At 40.0% G+C, this 20,773-nt stretch overlaps 1 protein-coding gene across 3 annotated transcripts in view; it reads left to right on the top strand.

The window, feature by feature from the left end:
• LOC128888435 (uncharacterized) overlaps positions 1 to 20,773 on the top strand; it is a 269,895-nt gene that overhangs the window by 47,262 nt on the left and 201,860 nt on the right. The window lies entirely within an intron of this gene.

Below are 20,773 nucleotides of genomic sequence, written 5' to 3'. Positions count from 1 at the left end.
CAACCGATCCGGAGGAGGAGGAGCGTCGGGAAACAGGGATCGATTCCGTATGGCCGAAAACTCGTTCCGTTTCGGAACAAGCGAGTCGGTAGGCGATTTCCTTTGGAAGTTTGATGTCCGCGCGGTACCTCTGTCCATGTAGATCAGGGTTAACTGTAGCCGCATTTCGACGAGGCTCCGCGCGTTTTCAGTCCGTGGCAGTTACTTGGCGTCCCTCAGGGCAGTCCGGCGCAATCTGGGAACTTCAATATTTGATACACGTGGTCGGTTGTATGGTTGGGTCTTCGAACTAGTTTCGCCGCGTGACTTGATGACGTGCAAATTGGATTACTTGCCCTCGGGAACCGTATAATTGAATTTGACCAGGTGTGCTTATCATCGAATGCGACTGCGATCTGATCGAGGGTATGCGGCTCCGATTAAGAGGAAGCTAAGAATGCGCGGGAACACATTCCGACGCCCAGGTGGAAACGTTAACGGGAGTTGTTTGAGTTCACGTCAGTGTTTGTTTAACGCGGATATCTCGCGAATGGCTCCGTGGATCGAGCTTGATTTACGATCCATCGACGCGCGGTGGTGTGCCTTTGGGATCTCTTTTTGCGTCAGAATGTATTCTCGCTTCGAGGTGTGGCGTTGTGACGTGCTGTTTGTTGGGATTCCAAATGTTTATATTTTTCATACGCTCTGACGAAAGGTTCTGGAATTGTGTTGAAATTTTAATTAAACATTCCTTTCTTTATTGATGGTATCGCGGATTTTACTCGGTACTATTACTCCATAAGCCCTGTCCTCTTGATACTTTTTAATTCGAAGAACAACTTGGTATTCTATGGAAAGTACGCCGTTAACGGAACATTCAGCAGCCCCAAAAAGACAATTACCACAGTTTCTTTGTCGACTGCTCGTTTAGTTCTAGCAATTATAGGGTTTCCAATGTTTCAACGACGAGCAACGGACTTAACGGGACTTCCTCTCCAGGAAGAAAGCTATTTCGTTGTCGTACACGAAGTACTACTTCCTCTATTCACTTTACGCGGGAAGTTCCGTGTAATTTCGTCAGGTTACGCTTAACAGTGTCGCACTATTAATTCCTCCGTAGGGCAGTTTTCATCTTTTATGATGTACGCGGAACTTTCCCTGAAATGTCAAACGAACGAGACAGCGGAATATGTTTTTGCGAAGTATGTGTTTCGGGACGGGATCATTTTAACGATCGTACTCCGGATTTATTCCATAGATTATTAAGAAACATAATGTATTACCAGAGACTCGTTTTACAAGAGTTTGGAGAAGTCGTTGAAAATCTTATAATTGGGTGATTCTATTATAATCTCATTTAAATAAATTTTTCATTTTCTACGATTGTACTCTGAAGGGTACTTTCTGAATCTTTCATTTGGTCATTTCAGATTTCAGACGAGATCAGGTATTAATAGATTCCATATTTCTGTGAAAATATTGCCATGAACCTACAGTATTGGCTTACAATAACAAGCGTTATAAACGATTACAGTGTGTGCAATCCATTCTCACACTTTCAGCACGCATTGCAGACTCAGAAACGTCGCGAATAACAAATCTCGGATACCTGGCGTATCTCGAAGTTGCTGATACTTACGAGGAACGTAAGCACGAGTGGCTAGGCTACATTTTACTTTTAAGGAGACGACGAAACACGGCCAGGGACGTAGACGTAGACGCGAGAGGGTTGAGTCTCATAAACTGGTTGCATATAGATAATGCGTTGTATATACCCTCCTCTTGCAGCCGTGTTTTCCTTGTTCTTTCCTCGTTTCTCTTTAATCTCGGTTTCACCGTTCATCCACCTTATCTTCAACCTGCTCTTTTTCCTTTTCTCCATTTTCGCCCTTCCACGCCCCGCTATCTTCCGCCCTTTCTCCCCCTTTACGACAGCCAAAGAAGGCAAAGACGAACTGATGTACTAGAGAAAGGAGTTCCTGGTGTATAATGTAACGTTTCGAAAGCTATCACTCCCTAAGGTAAAAGGAAGTGGCTGCCGGACGTTGAAAAGGATTGAAGGTAAAACCTGGCGGTGGAATAGGTAATGATAGCGGGTACTGGAAAGAAGACATTCTCTTGACGTTGTAACCTTACCCCTCACTCGTTTCAATTACTGTGAGTTTTTATGGCTTTGGTATTGAATGGCAGACTCGCCAACGATCTGTCAGGGAAATCGCATTCAATTCGCAAATTGCGTTTAATTAATCGAAGTAGTCAGACACTGTGGTCGAAGCAAGCATTTAAACACGAAATTTTAAATTTAAATAAATAAATATACTGTTTCTTTGCCAGAAATGTCTATCAAATTTTTATTTGTGTAGACCTTGCGCAATCTTATTACCATATTTTATTTTTAATGTAACAATCTACTCTTGTTTTATCAAGAATTCAGTGCATGCGATGCCATGCATGAGAGGGGTTTACAACACCGATAGGCGGATTACACAAAATTCCCTCGGGATTAGTTTTCTATTTTATGCAGAGATTGATGAGGAATCCACTTCCCGGAGGACTTAACAACTGATTTCCCATGCTTTGTGTACCACGCTAGCGAACGAATAACAAGGTCTCTATAACGCAGATATTAATATTTCTTAAAAGTTAAATTTTCCGTGATTGTAGTTGGTCTGAAAGTTCAATTACAAAAATACCCTATTATCGAACTCTTTGATACTATTATCTCGCATCACAATAATCGAATGAGTGGAATATATTTAATCGCTTCGTTTAGCGATCATTAGAAATAGTATCACGAAACCTATCACGGAAATTCTGATTCCTACGAGCATGTATCAGCGCGATTGCCGTTCGCTGCTCGCTCCACGAGAATGGCGTTCTGCTATTGGCGCCTTGCGGTCCCGAGTGTTTGCACCCTCACTTTCGGTCTCCTCTTCAATCTATACTCGGTTTCCGGTGACATCCACTGCGAATCCGTGAACGCGTTGTCCTTTACCGTTTACCGAGTACATCACGAAAGATAATTTCAATTTTCTTACGCGCTGATGCAAGATAAGGGATCGATCGAAACGGGGATTTTTCCAGGCAAGACGCCCCCGACCAGTAATAACAAAGGGACGGGGTGAAGAAATCCGAGCCGTTTGATGAAATACAAACCTACAGGAATAAGAACTCGAGGATTTCGTAGTCGACGTGCTATTATTAAACAGGATATTCGACTTTTGAACCTTTCTAAATCCTGACTGCGAAGTCACGTGCATATTAGCTACATCTTTTATTTATGATTTTAGTTGATCATAGCGAAAGTAGCGAAAATCTCTTTGTTTAGAAACATAGAAGATCAAGATGGTAAGACGAATCTCTTTTTTTTGCAATCATGGATTTACACATTCTTTTAACGAATGTTTTTCTTACTTCATTTAGCAACCTAACTCGAGAAATGTTCGTGGTTTCAGAGCAATACATAATCTATGTATTAAGAAAATGTTTTGTTTTATTTATTTCTCAAAGATGATTTTAAACGTATACCTTAATAATTACCTGTTGAGCCCTTGGAAAACTATGAATAAGTAATCCTGCACAGCTTGAGTTTTATTTCCCTAATTAACAGAAAAAAGGTCTCAGTATCGAGAAAATTATCCAGTCCCCTACTTTGATTCCCGCATCGTTCCCCTGCTGTGTTGATCGAGCAGTCTTGATAAAACAGACCGCTGAAGGCACGGTTTCCCGCGTTCTCTGGTCGTCCGACACCTTTGTAACAAAGAACGAAAGGGACGCCTGTATCTCATTAATTAGGGAGCCGAGCGCAGAGGCGCGATTTAATCGGCCGTCTCCGGGCCCGTCTTAATTCACTTCGAAAGTTAATACGCGTGGCGAAAGCTCGTGAATTCAGATTGATTCTTCGTGTAAACTGTGCCCGATGTATCGTATTCACCGTAGTTTAAAGTTCCAGTAATTAACGCTCTTTGTAATTAAATTCGCAATTAAATTACCAGGCACTGATCGTCGCTGGCTGTCATAAGCCAATTTGCTTTAACTATCCCAGTCAAGCATCAAGTTTGGATTCTCAAATAACGTTATGGAACTTGAAGAGCCGCCAGTGGCATTTTTCAATACACGGTTTATATCGATTCTGCTCGAAAATGTACGAATCGCGACTAAGCACAAGCTCGACACGCGTATCAATTATTTTGTTTCCGTTTGCGGTATACTACTCATAAGAGGATTTCAGAGGACCAGACTCGTTTCACGCATTTCTTGATTATTTGCCCTGGGACTATTAACAATAATTCGTGCAACGGGCGAGCAATGTTTCTGCTTTCATACTTCCAGTTCTGCTCTTTCAGTTCATTTTGTAATATTTTCCAGTTTATGCTTGGTTAGAGACGCAACCGGGTTCCTTTCTCGTGAACAGTTTTTTGCTCCTTTGTTTCTTTTATCGGAGATTCCACCCAAAACATTCGGGAAATGTTTTTCCCTCTCTCGCTACCATAGAAGGTGGAACGAGGGAGAGTTCATACTCCATTAGGGATTCGACCGTTCGCAGCAACGCGCAATCGATTTAGACCTCTCGAGAATTGAGATTTGCAATCATCCGACTGCTTCGAGTGATCCTTGAAATCGGGTCATTCCTTTTTTTTTCGTTCGTTCGTTGCCCGTGATTCTTACTCTTTTCACTTTGAACGGGCAGGATGCCTTTTTCACGCCACATTTACAATCGCGTCGCTCGGAAACAATTCCATCAAACTGAAACGCGACCGTGGAATTCATTTTTGAACGGTTCGGTATATACTTTTCACCTCCTGAGAGAGACAAAGAAATGTTTCGAAGTCATAATGAACGACATATACACGCAAATAACTGCTTGAATTACGGGGAAAATACCGAATAAACGCAAAGTTTCGATTGTCACGAGGCATTACGGGTTACGTTTTACGCCTCCATAAATATCATGGTAACACTGAAAATGTCTACAAAGCAAACAGTTATTGTATTCTCTCGCTGTGGCTCGGAGTCGCGAATGGATGTTGGTCGATAGCGATGTACCGTTGCTCTTACGATAATTAAATATCGCGAGGGATAGCGCAGCGGTATCTACAGAGTGGCCGAATTCGTCTGTGAATTGTCGGAATTATTAGCGATGTCATAAACTACCTGATCTGACTTTTATTTTTATGCATCATTATTAATTTTAACAACTGCAGATTTAAAGGTGACTCAAACCCAAGGATTAAAACGTTACTAAATTCTTGCATTATAGTTAATCTATTTAATTACGATACCTCTAATGTAGGGTTTCCCTATTGATTACTTTCCTGGCGCCAAAAGTGGACGTGTCGCTGATTGCGGAGCAGACGCAGCGAGCTTATCTGCGAAGGCGTGCTTTACTTTCCCTACTGAGAATTGTCCTGGGATTGTTGGGAATCAGCCTGCGACGATTAAGGGATTAAGGGACTCTCGGTTGCGCTCAGGATGTCTGAGAACTTATGCTCTTGTCCTCCAATAAACTAATCTGTAAAATCTTCCTGGATTGCAGATGCTCAATTTGCGTAGCTACGTCTCTGTCGATGAAAGTGATAGTCAGAGTTATTTTCCTATATTGAGTAGTTATTTTTAGTTATATCCGTTATATTAGGTACCTTTGTTATTTAGAAAGCTTCACGGAGATCCATCTCTCCTTCAATACCTCTAATAATCAGGGACGGTGATTAGCTCCAGGCCCCGATAAGTCTAGACCCGCCACTGCGAATGAATGTCTGTCCGACGCTCCCTGAAATTTCCTATTCGATTACCATTGATAATCCACGGATATCTAGCACCTCTCTCCCTATGCCGATATGTTTCCTTTTTTTTTTTCTTTCGTCAGTCGTAACGATGAGTAATAAGACGTAAAAAGCTATTAAGTCCCCGAAGGAGATTTTCTATCTCGCGTTCTTCTTTTTCTTCTTTACCTCTTAAGAAGACTTTCAACGTGAAAGCAGGATTCTTCGCCCCCCAGTCAACGGGAGACGTAAAGCTGAAACGAAGAAAAGTCGGTACCGTGGATAGCTTTCTTCCATCGTCTTCCCGTTTCATGGGATTTTATCTCGTTCTCTTCATCCCGTATTACTTGTTCATGCGGCTATTCAGCCGGCGTTGGAGCCACAGGGGGAACGAGAAACAAGAATACGTCACTGTTTTTCTTCTCACAATCAGCTGCGGTTCGTGCTGTCACGCTTGTACGTTGAATCGACTTCGATATCGAACGAATCACAATTCAGATCAGCTGGGAACGGATGGTGGATAAAACAGGATACTTTCGTTGCAAAATGTGTGAAGAGGAATCACATTACATAAAATAGTCCAACTTTCGAAACGTGTTTTTTTTTCTTGTATTAATAGACTTGATTATAAATTCTTATAGCTTTCTTGAGGAGTTGACACCATTGCAAACATAAATCCCTCATAGGGGACAATTCCATATCAAATTTCTATTCAACCGATACCGCATGAAAAAGAGTGTGCCTTTTATCTGTTATTCAAAATTTGCATTCAGATAAGAGTCTCGCTCCATCCCTGGTTAAGATACGCGGTACGATACGGTTTTCCAATTTCACCCCGTATTTTTCGGACGGCCCGTTCGGTTCGATGACTTTTATATTTCGTACGAAGTGAAAAAAGGAGGAACGTTACACGTCCGCGCGTATCTTTTCAATGTACGCTTCCTTTTTAATTTTAACGAAGTTGCCATTGCGGGTGAAAGCGTCACTTGACTTCGCTGTGCTGAGCATTGAAAATGGAATGAAAGGGTCCATTTCCTTCACAAAGTACAGAGAAAAATTGCGATGTGTACTCCCCAGCCGTGGCAAGGGTAACTGTTTAACCGGGTTATAAAAATACAAACCGTCGCGTTTTGGAAATTCGAAATTGCCGTAGGAGTTAACGGAAACGAGACCGCAATGCCTCGCGTGTCTGTGAATTTCGCTGAATGGCTCACGTCTGACCATGCACCGAATTGTACTACTTACCGTTAATTTCAGTAATTAAAAGTTCGCACGTATTTTATCGCGCGTCGTTCCGCACAGATTCGCAGGGAGGTCGACGTTACAGCAAGAACACCAAGGAAATAAAATATGTCTCCATTGTTCCTTTCTAACACGGCTAATGCAACCATTGTAGATCGCATTAAGAATCATGTTTCTATACCCCAACATTTCTGTACGATGTTAAATTAAACTTAATAAATGCGTATTCTGGGTAAATTTACTTTGAATACTGCACATTCAACACAGCGTTGTTTTCAAAGAAATGTCGTAAACTGAATGCAAAGACTGCATAGTGCATCAAGCACAATTCGTACGTAGGATATCAAAGTATTAACTTTGCCATTTAAATTTCAAAAGAATGTTGTTACGTCCTTAACGCTGTCATCGCGTATTCATTGTCAATTTTCACTTCACTTGTACCTACGCCACACGCACTATATAATTCTAAACGAATTGGACCCACTGTTTCACTTTTCACCGTAATAAACGTGACTACATTTCGCATTCAGAGACGTAGGTATTTGCAAATAGCACCATTGTTGGTAAATGTTACTCGCTTGTACGTGATCCGGTATGGTCAACTCAACGACGTTGCAATATATAACGTAGAATTTATCAGTTTATGGCATTTCTAAGCGTGTTTGTCTCGATTGATGGAGAAACTTATTTTTTCGGCTGATTTACGTATACATGGTGTTCCGCAAATAAATAACATTATCGCAGCGAACTGGAGGATGGGAAAACTTGGGAGCTATAAATTTTTTCTCTTCGAGGTAGAGTTTTACAAGGATGAGATAGTGTTATAAATTTCATTATACTATTAGTAAACAATAGTACTTGTTATGGCTGCATGGCAGATTGATGTCGCATTATGCAGCTATAAATCACCAAGCAATAAAATACATCGTTGCTTTATCTAATACAATAAAATATCGACGTAAATAAAGAAATAACTGTTCATTAACGAATGGTAAGTATCAAATCAATTATTCGTTGCGTTACACACATAAAAATCTTTTAAATAAAAATGTAATTACTATTTCAATTTCCGTTTCGTATATATTATTTAATAAAAAACAGAGGAATATAATCATGACTTCAACATAAGAGTACAAGAATGAATCCATTGTTTCATTCCATGATTCGAAACGCGGAATGAAATTGATTAAAGAAATCAAAACGTTCCGGGCCAGCTTTATTAACGAATCTACCAGTATTACTTGTACGGAACGTTAAATTTTTATTCCCCTAACCTATTTCATTCGATGCTCCGAACCATAGAACGAATTCATAAATTTATTCTGAAAGCATGTGGTCCTGAAACTTTTGACAAAAATTTCGGAGGCCCAATTGATTTTCTAATGTAAAACGCTTTTATAGCAATGCTCCTCCCCCCCCCATTATTTTTGATTTATCATTAACGAGCAAAAATGGTTTCCAGTGGAGCATTATTCGTTTAAATAACGAGTTACCAGCGACCTATGTATTGATATTTAATATTTCATTGCAACAGCGTGTGACACGCCGAACACTGGCTTTATTTATTTCAACTCTTGGATATTTTTATTTTCAACCATTTTCCGTTCTTCAATTATTACAGTTTACGAAAAAACTGGTGTATTTTAATACTGTTTCCGTTTAAGATATTTCCGTATATAATAAATTTTCTTTTATTTTACACATAAATACCTTCAAACTTCTAAAATTTCAAACTTTCATCGAAATTCAAATGATCGTACAAGGTTTTACTAAGAGACCGTTTGCCAGGAAAAAATCTTATTATCTTCTTCACATCTTAAATAAAAATATACCTATACTAGTTCCAATAACTGCACATCTAAAATGACTCGAATCCACCGGTCTAATAAGCTAATCAAAAATTGCATCGGGACGGGCAGAAGGAATCGTCGCGTATTATTCCAACCTGTCAGGCGTCTCGCATTAACATTCATTATTTAAATAGAAATTGCCCGCTCCGTCTCCAAGACGTCCCGTATATCCACGCGATAGCTTCCCCCGAGTCATAATTCTCGTGGAAGCGAAACGTGTTATTAGCGGCAAGAAACGAGAGTGGCTGGGCGAATATTTTCCGCGCTGGCGTGTGCATGTGTGCACGTACCTGACGGAGGGAAGGATTTCGCGAAGGTACGAGCGAAGGTGGAGGTCGTAGATGAAGTTGGCGGGATGAAGGAGGCCAGGGAGTAGGGGGGAGGGGGTGGGTTTGGAGGCTGCGAGAGGCCAGGAGCACAGCGGGTTCGGTGGTGGTCCGGGACGGGTAAAGGGGTTGGAAAAGGGGCGACTCCGGCAGTCAGCGGGTTAAAGCCGCTCGAAGCGGGCGTTCCGTGCGCGTCGGTTCCGTCTTTTGAAAAATTCGGCGGAACATCAGATCGCGTCGCGCACAGGGACACGATCTTTGTTCGCCTCGGATCACGTGCTAATACGTGACGGACCCGTTCCACGATTCACCCTTCAATTCGTCTGATTACGTCGGTGGCAGGTTTCGACGCGATCGCGTGACGAATGTTTTGGTGCTATTCGGTTGCGACGCATCGTCGGTTCGACGAACGTGCTCTACGACGAGTGTTATCGCTGCTGATGTGACACGTGTTAATTAACGGAAGTATCGTTACCCCGTGATGTGCACTTGATCCAGCGACCAGTGTCGATCGGATTCATTGGGAGTGATAGAAATATTTTCACAGTGCGACGACCATCACCGACGTCGGTGATATTTTGTGAGTGACGTCTTGGGGCGTTGAATTGATCGATTCTGATGGGAGAGAGTGTGTGGTATTTTTGATAAAATTTTTACGTCTTTTTCTTCGAACGAATACGATCATCGTGACGGTTTACTATATGAATGCGTTTAACGCCTAAGCTCCCTGCGAGTGGCGAAACTTGTTACGGAGGTGTTAATCATTTTAAAATAATTTGAAAATGTAACGAGTTTCCGGGAACTCTAATGGAAAACCGCGAGTACGTTATATTTTCGCCGCGAAACGTGTCAGTCTAAATCAGCGTTTCCCAAACCGAATTCCACGGAACACTGGCGTACCGTGCGACGTGAAAAAGCGTTCCGTGAAAAACTCCAACTAATCGCCGAAATAGTATAATGAATAAGATTTGCAGCGAATATCTCATTCTTGTCTTAGCGTTAATTATTAGCAGTGCTTTTTTCACTTAAATTCGTGAGTTTGTTGAAATTAATTTTGACATAAATAAATATCTCAGGATGAACAGCATTCTGTGGTCAAAAGTTTTAGGAAACGCTGCTCCAAGTTGTCAGCCTTGCACAGATAATGTGTTGACGTAGTTTTCGCATATCGTGCGGTTTTCGCTGATTGAATTGAAAAATTGGCAAACCCTGTCGCGAAAATGCATTATAAACATTGTTAGCGCGTCACGCTTCGGTAACAGTCGATAACATCTACGTGATCCGCGCTCGGCGCGACTAATTCGCTTATCAGAATTTGACTTACGAGGTGGCATAAATTATTCACACTGCCGCCTATAATATTCGGGAACGATTTATTGTTCGAAAGCGAGCGTTCGCGTCTCGTCGACAACAATGGACCGAATAATCGATTGGTTTTTTACTCGTCGCGCTTCGTTCGCGCCGAGTCAAATCCTTTTGCAATTAAAAAATTAAACTATCGGGCCGTGTTTGTCCAGATGGGGATTTTCGGTTGCGGGGAATAACAATAGAAAATGAATGAGATTTATGCGATGACGATCGGCGGTCTCAATAATCGCGTGGCAAACGAGCCTGATTTTAACCAGAGAAGGCATGAATTCTTAATCTGATAAAAATTTCAAATAACGAGTAAGAGGTAAGCAACGTTCTGTTCGTTACTCGTTAAATAGTAATTAAAATCTCTATTGTCGAATTTAATTATATTTCCCTTTGAATAAAAATTTGCTTTGATAGTTGAATCATAATTTTTTGAATTAGTTACACTGGTTAGAACAAGTTTAGAACAAGCCTTAACTACTACTACGTGCCTGGTTTTCAGAAAAATATGAAAATTAAAATGTAGGTTACTTATATACACATATTTACAAAGGAACTAATTTGTTTTAATTAATATTGCTTGTACGTTCCTCTTACCTATGAGAGCGGGAACACGTGTTTCTTTACAGATTAATTACGAAGCGAGAAAATTAATTAATGTAGATATTTGGTAACGTGAATTTACAGTTCATTTCATACTCACAAATATTTACATTAAAGAGTTGTCAGTACATGTACATAACGTACATTTTAATTTGCATAATGTTCACAATTTTTAAAAGATTAGACACGTAGCAGTAATGAACATGGATTTCTACAACGTTTTTTCTTTATATACTTTGTTAAAAAGAAGAATTTTTCTGTTCAATTTCGTAACATTTATTATTAAATCGTAGTTGTACAATTTGAAACCCTGAAGAGAACCGTAAACATGTATGTGTTTTTATTTATCCTCTATTACCCGAATCAAACTTTATCCTTCTCTGGTTTTAATTTACCTCGAGTATTCGGTGGAAATTTTTCGCGGAAGAAATCGAATCGCGAGGAAAAAGACGTAGAATTCGCGTCGAAATTCGACGTTGACCTACTTCTGATTGTTAATTGCGGATTCGTCGTTTCCACATCCTGATTGAACAATATTGTTTCGTCCAATCTCCTCTTTACGTGACTTAATGTTTATAGCAGACTCGTGAAACAGAGTGTTCAGTACTGGCCAGATAACAATTAAAGTCGAGAGACCAATTGTGATTGGGCTTTAAATTACTCGCACATAGGTTTTCTTTATTGTACCAGTTTGAACGGAATTTTACACATCCAAACGTTTATTGCTCATCCTGTTTGTAGCAAAATTCTTTAGATAATGAAAACTGAAATAGTCTTAACGTGCTTCAACTTAATACGAGTTCATTATGTATAATATTTTAGACTGACAAATGCAATTCCCTTCAGTGGTCATCTAAAGTCGTAATTCAAGTAACTCTAATTAAAAATTTGTCTTTATCAGTGCTCGATAATTTGTTCACATTCGCCAATAATTGCTGACGTTAAATATTCGTCAAATTATTACCCTTCATTTCGGAAAGTGTTCGTAAAACTCAGTTGAAATTACGTAAATGTGCGGGTAACAACGAAATGTAATAAATTAATGGTAACGCTCGGATACCGTTAATAATTACTGTATTTTAATTAATAACAAATTAATAAATACCTACGAATCGTCGAAATTCGCCACCGATATTATTACCGGTTTGTAATTAAATTCGATACATACCGTGTCGCGAAATTCACGTGATCGACGCGCATAATTCACCCTCTAAAGCGTGTCATTTCGGCGTCGTCGAAACTTGTTGGAAAAACTCGCGGTGGACGGTGCAATTAACTCGATCGCTGGTGTTCACCTTCGACGAATCAATCGTCTGTCCGTTTCAGGCGGATCGGTCACGTGCGCGTGTTCGACATCGCGAATGCACTTAACTGCAACCATTTTCCGTGCAGTTGCATTACCGTTCTCACGGGGGGATAGCGTTTAACGGCTGCTGGAAATCACAGTGCCGTTTTCCATTTGCACGGCGTTCAATGGTTGCCCATGAGACCAAGAAATCTAATCTTCCACCTCAAAAATTGTTATCGGTGATTTCAACGTGGAAGACAAGACAGCAGAACCAGAGATGAGCAGAATGCTTATCCACAGAAAAATCTGGAGCAACCGATCAGAATTAAGTGTCACAGATGATCTCGTTTTAATATTCACCACTTTAAAGAACTCTTTAGACGAAAATTCAATTGCGCACTTGAATTGATTCGTCATGTACCAGGGAAAAGTTTTCATCTATAATTAAAATTTGTAATAACGAGCAAAATGTTCCCACTTCCAAAGAACATGGTTAAATGAGAATTACAAATGTGAATAGTACAATAAAATTACGCGTCGCGTTGAACGAATAAAAGCTTATCTGAATAATTGTTCCGTCGAATAAATGTTGGAGCAAACCGCTACGCAGAGTTTCTATTGATTTATTTTTCGAATAAAATTCTGCCCAACTCCGGTTCATGCACAGATCAGAAGACCATTTATCAATTTCATGGCGCCGATGCTATCGTACGCTCGATAACGAAACAGTTTTTTTCTGCGCGCCTGTACAAATTGAAAGTAACATTCATTTATTAAATGAGTTGGTTAAATATTTCTAAATTCTGTTGGCAAGAAAATCAGTATAAAGTATTTTATAGAGATTGGTGTGAATAAAGATTCGTTTCCTTGTAAACCAATACATCTATCCTTGCATGGTGGCATAATTACGACCCTGCATAGTCGCAACTCAGATTATTAGTTCTAGAGCAACGTCGTATAACGCCTGACCTGCACTTTGTATATAAATTAATCAATCAGCTGATTACCTGCTCTGATATTCTGCGCGAAATGAGCTTTCTTGTTCCCCCTGGAAATTTTAGGAGCATTCTCTTCCCCATAAACCCTCATCGAACACTTTACGGTAAATTTAATTGTCTCGTACATTATATTATTTTTTAAATTCGAATTCTCCATCATGCATTACATTTTCTCATTTCATTCCCCTCACGTCTTCTTATAGCTTTGATTCCTTTTTCTTTCCTTCTCCACCCCTCTCGACGGTACTTCTGTTTGTATCAAAGACTACGACCCGCATAAATGCATCTAATTAAATTAAATTATATTAAATTTACCTCCAGACCATTTTTGTTTTATTTCGTTTCACTGCTAGAGTTATCGAGCAGAGATTTTCTAACGTTTCCCTGTTAGTTCCAGGCTTCATTTAGTTTCACATTTATTTCACTGAAGAAATTTATGTGAAATAAATGTAATTATAATATTAAAAGTTTTCTCAGAGAAATTGAGACTTAACAGTTTAAAAATAACAGAAAGTAGACTGAGTAAAATTTTACAATATTTCTGGCATATTCCTATAGAAGAATTGATATTTTTTTTAATTGTACACTTCTTTTTTGGAGCATGCTCGAAGAAATTGAAATTCCGAGGAGCACCCTTCGCCAGGATCGAAACTTCGATAGTAATATATTCATGCATTTACTCTCTGCTACGACCACAAAATCATTTATACGAATTTGTTTACGCATTTAAGCGAGCTGTTCGAACTTAGCCTGTTCTCGATTTGCCGTGTTTGTGAAACAAATAGCTGCCACGGCGAGAAGGGTCTGTCGTTTCGTTAATAAAACTTAAACGCGAAATTGAAGCTTCGTTATACGACTGGAACTCGTGTTTCCATTAAACGTACGAATCGAAAAAAAGACGCACGAGACTGTACTAGCGTGCGTTATTCAAACATTTCGAAAAAACAGGTGGAGGAACGGAATCCTCTAAATGTGTTCACTTAAACGAACATAGAGATAGCGTGAAGAATGTATAAAATCTACTTTGTTTCCAAGTAGTTTAATACCATGTTTAATACTTAATGAAACTCAATTAAAAAGGAAGTAAATTTATATTTGCTGTCTAGAATCTTCAGTATAAATTCTAGATGAATTACAAGTTAGCCTTTGAAAGAGATTTGAAAGAGACAATCCCTTATCTGTACTTATCTACCCCCAGAAATCCCATTTCTTTAAAAAAGAATCTGTCCTCAAATAGTTCGCGAACCACAGATGTAAGATAATGGAAAGGTTTGCAGCGCGACTAGCGCCTCGAATCCGCAATTAAAAATCAGTCGACGAAATCACCGCTTTCGTAGGGCGTTTAATCGCGTTCCTCAACTGTGACTGGGACCGGAAGGAGTCGAAGTCGCGTAGAGAGGAAAACAGTGGATTTTAACGAGCGGACTCAGACGTTGGCAACGATCGATCGGTGTTATTTTCTCGGTGAGTGGATCTCGCGTAAAATTTGTTCCCCGTTAAAGAGACGGTCGATCGACTGAAGGATCCATCGATCCTTTGCCACACGAATCATTTGTGGATATGCTTTCCACCACGTTGGCGACCATGCACCCACGTTTGGCTAGATGTGGATGTTCCACCAGCGAAGGATCGCCGAGTGGATCGACGAATTGACAAAGAAGACCTGCTGTTAGGCGCAGAGTTACTGCAACACTCTCACGTACGCGTAACCGGCGTCGTTCGAGTGTTAATTAGCAGTCATGTACGCCCACGTGCACGGTGATAACGGCATGTGCTGTTATCTGCCCACTGTCCTGTACCTGGAGCGATATCGTAAGTTCTTCGTCGTTTTCTTCGGTTCCACCACCATAAATCATTGCCATGTTCATTGTCACAACACCGTACACCATCTGAGAAAAATTTCATTCGTGAAGAAGCTTGCAACGCGGTCTCTGTTGCCTCGCTGTCCGTCTCAGATAATTTTCCGTCAGCCCTAATGAGTTTTTGTTAACTTGTAAACTCTAATTAAAAGTCGTTTTTCATTCGAGTCACATTCGTTTGAGTCTCGTACAATATTAGTTTCAAACTCCTACAGCCGTCCAGATCTCGTTACAGATGGCATGAACAGCGAGCGAATGTAAACTAATTTTGACACAGGAGAACAAAGCGTACTGGCACTTTGAAAGGTTTGTGGAATATTGTAAAACGTAGTGCACACAAAAGTTTAATTAATAAGACTGGCAGCGTTTGGTGTTTCTTTAGAAACTAACAATCAGTAGTATGAGCATGTACTTGGTCAGACATATGGTGTCCAACGAAATTCATCTATTGAAAGCACTTCAATGACCTTTTCATCAACTATGGCTAATATATTTCATGCTTGTAGTACGATACAACGATCTTTTACTACAAAATAATTTTGTTAAACACTGTAAAGCGTTATTGAAAATCTTGTTTAATTTCGTTCACGCGTACGATATGATTAACGATCACGATCATCACCCCCTTGGCAGCGAGCTTGTTTTAACGGAGAACATATACTTTTAGACGTACTAGTTTCGCGAATGGCAAGATTAGCGTTACTTTAAGGCAGGTCGGCGGTAAACGAGCAGCGATCTGGCGGAAAGGAACCGACGTAACGGGAACCCGAAAACTTATTTAGGGAAAAGATAGCGAAAGGTTTTGCATAACGAAGCAGTTAAGTCTTCTTTAACCTGGGAACGTTAGCAGTGTTCCGTGGGTAAATGTTGTGGTTCGGTAATCGAGTAGAACGAGCGGCAAACTGCGCTTGTTTATCTCTGTCGTAAATTCGTGGAAATTTGTCTGTTCTTCATCTGGGTGTAGATAATAAGTACCAGTTGATCAAAGAAGGTCAAAAGTCGCGCCTAGATAACGAGTTTCCAGTCACTAATAAATGATAAACTGTTATTAATCAATTATTTATTCAATTTAAATTACAAATGGTATAATAGTAATAAAATAAATTAGCACACAAAGCTTTTAATAGTCATCTATCAGTGGGACAAAATACCTCCAAGTAAGGATGAGGTATGAAAAATTCAATTAGCTTCAACGAATTACGAAAATACGAGCTATTCTTGAATTATTGTTGGAAAGAGTGACTATCGAACCAGGAGGCATTTGATAGCGTGTTTCGTAGCTCCAAGCGAACTCCCAAGTGGACAATAAAATCAACAGCTGCTGGTCTTTGCACTCCATCGATCGCATATTGTTTTTTAGTTTATTGTCCAGCTGGTGGCTTCGACATTTAATAAAAAAAAAAGAGCTAAAAGCGAAATCCACCGGATTTTGCTGAGTGCCAGCGATTCTCCTGTTGGCGTTTGGATGATTTATTTGAGGCTCGTGATCAGTGACACGCGCCGGAACAACGGTTAAAATATCGAAGTTTAATTTTCGATAGCCCGTCCCCAGCGATGTACTCGCGATGCCAGGAAAAATGATGGAGGAATTCCGCTGCTGCACGAAACCATCCATTTTTTTAATCCTTTAAAAACAAATTATTTTTTTTTGTTTATTTTCAATTTCATCGGTGACCTCGAATAACAAGAGGTTTGATCAACTATTAAACGTTCCTACAAGAGAATATCACGCGCGAATTCGACCGAGTTTCCTCGAAGAAATTTATAGAAATTATTTTTCTTTCGTTAACTCCCAATTGTCGTCGCAGGGACGATTTTCGTGCACTTTAAACCTTTCGGAGAGGAAGAAGAAACGCTCACGTTATTAAAATGAAACTTTCTTGTTATTCAAGAGAGAACGGAAGCAGACGAAGAGGATCCTGCTGTAATTATTTCGCGCTTCGCATTCTGCTTGATTTAAATTGGAACTTGATTTCCTCTGGAACGGATCTAGGTCTCACGTTACAAGTTTCGCTGCTAAACGACGACTTAATTGGATAACGATGTTAGTTAAATTTCAATTAGAAAAATTTTAGGTGAAAATATTTGCGAAACGGTTGGGACGAAGAGACTTGTGTTTTTACGATATTTTCAACGACCGACAATGGGGCTGGGGCAAATGAACATTGAGATTATCGTGGTTTCACGCTATGGTTGCTCCAGACCACTGCCCCGTGGGCGGGGGATCGTTTCAGCTGTCGTATGCAGAATGGAGATTAAATTGACACTGTTTGTACGATCGCCTTCGGGGCCTACTGCTATTCTTTATCGCAATTTGCGCACATCAACGGGGCCACGTCATGCGAGTTAACCTTACGATTGTTAGGAAATTCAGAATTTTCTTTCGTCTCTGTGGAAATCGCAACGACACTTCAAGCAGCGGTGATGCTTTTAATTTGATGATACTTGTGTGAATTCGAGGAAAATACAGTCGCATAAGTATTCGTAACCGTCCATATGTATTGAAGAAATTTGTTTAAATTAAATGATAGGTTTGATGTTTCCAAGTGTATGTTTGTATTAATATATTTTTTTCCAATCGTTAATGTTTTTGACTATTTTCGAACTGAAATCTTCTCTAATATCGCGCGGCACCTATTCTGAATAAAAGCTCGCGTTGAAAAATGATGAAAATTATTGGAAAATCTACTTCTTTATCGTGTTATCCACTGTCGAAGGAAGAATCGATACCGGGAATATTCCTGCAGCAACCGCAATCCCGTGTGTTATCCTCCAGACATTTTCGATCATCGGTGAATGTTTAACTGAAGACACATTCAGGAACAGTGATATACAGGATCCAACGATATTGATTTTGAGTTTGCAGAATCTCGAGTCTCCTTACATTTCAACGATTTATAAAATTCTGGCGCGGGAAGTCGTGTGTGTAATAAATCAGGAAATGAGTAGACTAAATAAATATTTATGATCTTTGCAATTTTAGAGAACAGCGCTCCCTCTGACTAGGTTCATTAGACATTATAGGAAAGGTATTATGAACCAACGCACATCTAGTATAAGCTATGGAAAAAACGCAGTTCGTTGAAGAAGATAATACTTTTCAACACCAGAGCTTGGGAAAAATTGTCAAGAGTCACAAAATTGATTAAGCGTCCAACCATTTTCTGTTCCAACGTGGCCAGCACAAAGCCCAGATCTGGACTCCACCAAAAATCTCTGGGCAATATTGAAAAAGCGAATGCATGCTGCGTATAATACCTCGCCATTGTCGATTGTTGAACTCCGTACCAGAGTTCAAGAACAATGGAATCACATTTCGTTGCACTATTGCCAAATTTTTGGAGGAAGTATTCCAGAGCGTATTAACGCTATTTTACGTTCGAAAAACCTGTGAGGCAATTATGAACACGTGCATAACTGACAATCCATTAGCAATGTTTGTATGTACTTGGGTATGTATGTACTTGGGTAATCAACCGCAATCAACGATAATTAGAATGACATGTGCTAATAAATTGATTCAGATAATTATTGACTCTGAAGTATTTTATATTAAAGTTGAATTTCTATGAATAAGTAAATTTAATAAAATTGTTTCAAATATTACTATCAAACATTATTAATATTTGAAACATCAATACTACGAGTTGTTATATTTTTTATCTATTTATTGAACATAATCATGTGTACATATGTTGCCCTTATGTTCGAAAGAGTTGGTATGGCCATGATCTGTGCTTGTATAATAAAACGGTGATTTGTAAACGTCGAACAACAACCGAGTGTATTTACCGTGGGGCTCTAGGTTGATTTATAGACACGTCTGGTACATGCATTGGCTCTTCCTTCGTGTATACTCCCTACAATAAGCAATTTACGATGCTAGGTATTTTATTGGCGGCGTTCTCGGCGAGGATACTGCGCGACATTCTTCCGTTGCTCTTAAGGTTCGTAATAAAATCAAGGAAATTGCAGGAACCAGCTCCAGCAGACCGTAGGTCGATTTGACGACTTGAACTTTGAATAGCTTCGGTAATTCCGACGGAAAAAGTAACAACTAAATTCTTGTACCGGTTAAATTGCCTTATTCGCTTGCTATTCCACCAGCATCGGTAAAGTCAAGAGAGAATAAATATAAATTCCAGGAGTTGCGATATAGACAAGGAAAGAGAACGTTTGGTGTCGGTGCAATCCTTGGTATGGTAATTGAACTCGAGGTGCATGCTCCAGGCACATGTGTTATTCGAACAGAGTATGTCTTTAGAGAATATCTCTTTTCTTTTCGAAAGGTAGTGTTTATATTTTTTACACTATCCCCATTACTTTGTTGTTTTATCTTCCATATCGATATGCAAACCTACAGTCACATATTTTCTGTCTTTCCAAGAATGACACAGTGCAATAGCGTAAAACCGGGTCTCGTGCTGGGCGTGATCGATAGTTGGGGAAGTAGTCTTGAGCGGCCAGTTTATTCCGTCGCAACTGCAATAAATTTCGGAAGCTACCAACCTTTCGGGTTTCTACTCTTCTTTGCTTTCCCAATCAGTTTGCAATCAGTGTTTCTGTCGTCGCTCTCTTACCTCTCTCTTATGTCTCTTATGTCTTATTGTTATACTAGGCAACCTGCAGTCATTACGTAACCGAAAGTTTTCCTCCCATTCATTTTTTAAACATTTTCTTCTTGAAATTTTTCCTTCAAATTTCTTTCTAAATCAACATTTGTTCGTTTATTCCATCACGAGTAGAACGTAGAATCAGATTATTACCACCCCAATCAGGTGCTCGACTGGAAGTACTCCTCAGTTCCCGAATTGTCTAACCTATGAAAATTTCCCCAGCGCATCGAGTGGCTGCATTTAGCACGGACTATTAGTCGGTAACAGCCGATGGATAATTTGCGCCGAATAATTGCTAAACTCTTTTCATTGAATTACGCGTACCGTGCTCATGCAAATTGGACGCGGATAGAGCTAGGAAGATGCAAATTTGCCTCGGAAAAGTGTACCATCGCACGGAACAAATGAGTTGGATAATAGAAGGAGAAAAGTAAGAAGGAGATAGAGGGAAGGAAAGCAGCAGGTGAAAAAATCGACTGGACGTCACGAATCCGTTTTCTTCCCCTGTGGCAGCGGTAACGTACGGAACTTTATCGAGGGAAACGTAAAATTCATCTTCCACGCGGAACGACGTTGCCTGGTTCTTTTCTTCCAAGTTCCTTCATTTCCCCGTTTCTTTTCTTTCGTTTCTCCTTGCATTGATTTTCTCCATTCACGGCGGGAACTCACGTTGAACTGATTACGTCATGTTATCCACTTTTCTCCGCAAAGTGGCATCAATTCCGACGTGGAATCTACGCGAACGTTATCACAAGGATGATTGAATTATAACATTTCACGAGTATTTTCGCATGGTTTGTTCCGTATTTCGAGGAGCCTTTTCGCCTCGTTCGTTCTACGAGAAAGGTCGCCGGAGGACTCGGTTGGGTTTCCTCTTCCCGGCGCTAGGAGGTT

The sequence above is a fragment of the Hylaeus anthracinus genome, unplaced genomic scaffold (assembly GCF_026225885.1).
Source record: "Hylaeus anthracinus isolate JK02 unplaced genomic scaffold, UHH_iyHylAnth1.0_haploid 11994, whole genome shotgun sequence".
NCBI lineage: Eukaryota > Metazoa > Arthropoda > Insecta > Hymenoptera > Colletidae > Hylaeus > Hylaeus anthracinus.
Note: the sequence above shows the minus strand (reverse complement) of the source record. Positions and strands in the feature narration are given on the sequence as shown.